General features: G+C 54.4%; 1 long non-coding RNA gene across 1 annotated transcript; it reads right to left on the reverse strand.

The window, feature by feature from the left end:
* Window positions 1-299: 299 nt before the first annotated feature.
* On the reverse strand, window positions 300-1075 carry LOC114072936. The gene is made up of 3 exons (XR_003574252.1): window positions 494-1075; window positions 347-349; window positions 300-311 (listed from the first exon to the last, which is right to left on the reverse strand). It is a non-coding gene; the product is annotated as an uncharacterized LOC114072936 (long non-coding RNA).
* Window positions 1076-1445: the final 370 nt, after the last annotated feature.

Here is a 1445-nt window from a genome sequence, read left to right on the forward strand (position 1 = left end):
CAAAAGGCAGAGGGGGGGATCGTGCCCGTGTCCCAGACTGCTCCGGGGATCTGAGGGCCTTCCCGAGAACACCTCGGTGCCGGCGTGAAGGCCCAGAGATCCCTGGGAACCACGGGAGAGCAGGCGCAGCGTCCCTGCTGGGGGGCCCATTTGGCTGCCTGAAAGCAGCTCGCCAAAGAAGCCTCTCACACTCAGCTGGGCACTTTGACAAGCCAGCCATTCCTTGCTGACAACCCCCTGCAATCATCCCAGCCCACCACCTGTCCTGGCCATCAGCTCCCACAGTGCACACACAGGGGGCTCCACTGCAGCTGAAGGGAGGGAGCAGCATTCCAGGAGGCTTCACTTTCTTCCCTGCATTCCTGTTCCACACTCAGCACATTCCCCAGCACTTATAACCATACACACCTACCCTGTAAGGTACCTGAGGAGCTTCTCCAAGGGCCTTCCATGCTCTTCTCTCTCTGGAGTCTCCAAAGTCCCAAGGGCCTACCTTAGGAACCTCAAGACAACTCACCTGCTGACAGAGGAACTTGGTGCTGCTTGGTTGCTGCCTCAGTTCCCTTCTTCCTTGTTTCTTCACCTCCCTGGGTTAGTCCCTGTCAATCCCCTGGCTCGGCTCTCTGCAGTTTTGATGCCACAGCCCCCTGCAAAAAGTATCAGCTCTCGTTACACCTCAAAACTCACACAGCATCCCCCCTTCTTTCCTGACACTTGGCCATTAGGACAAGGTCTCCTTATTCAAAGCACAGTTGGACTCCTGAGTGACTACAACAGCTACAGCCCTGAATCAGAACACAGACTGATTCACGGATGAGAACCTGCAAGGATTCAGTTTGTTCTGCTGACCAATCAAAGGAGTTTTCCTAACTCAACAATAAGATGCCCAAGGTCCCTTTTCTGCAACTTGAACTGCTAGAAATGGGATCAGCAAGGCCTGCAAAGGCCCTTTCCACTTCACCTGGAGGGGTTGGGAGTCCCACCACTTGACAGGGACCCAAGGGCTGGGCAGGAACGGACGGGCTGGGGCGTCCAATCCATCGGCCGAGGCGTCACTGTCAATTGCTGGAGTTCCTGCAGGGCACATCCTAAAGCCAGCAAAGAATGATGAGGATCGCTTTTTGCTTTCATGGGAATATCTCCTGCAATATGGGGAGCTTGATAAGGCCCCCTGGTACAACAAGGACAGACTTATGGCCATCTATTCAAACTACCTCAAATCTCCCTGCACACCTTGTCCTTTGTTTTCCCTCCCAAACAAAGGGGCTTCAAACAGTTCAGAGAGATGTGGCAGAGCCAGAGCTCTCCTCAGGGAATGCCTGAGCTGCCTAAAGGCTGCCCTTGCACCAGCTAGCCAAGGCAGCAAACTCTTACAGGGGGTTTCCAAAGTTTGCATCAGCCTTACCACACATCCCTAGGGAGCAATGCAGAGTCCTCACCATCCT

The sequence above is a fragment of the Empidonax traillii genome, unplaced genomic scaffold (genome assembly GCF_003031625.1).
Source record: "Empidonax traillii isolate 1590-97213 ecotype Southwest subspecies unplaced genomic scaffold, ASM303162v1 scaffold4550:size9488, whole genome shotgun sequence".
NCBI classification, from domain to species: domain Eukaryota; kingdom Metazoa; phylum Chordata; class Aves; order Passeriformes; family Tyrannidae; genus Empidonax; species Empidonax traillii.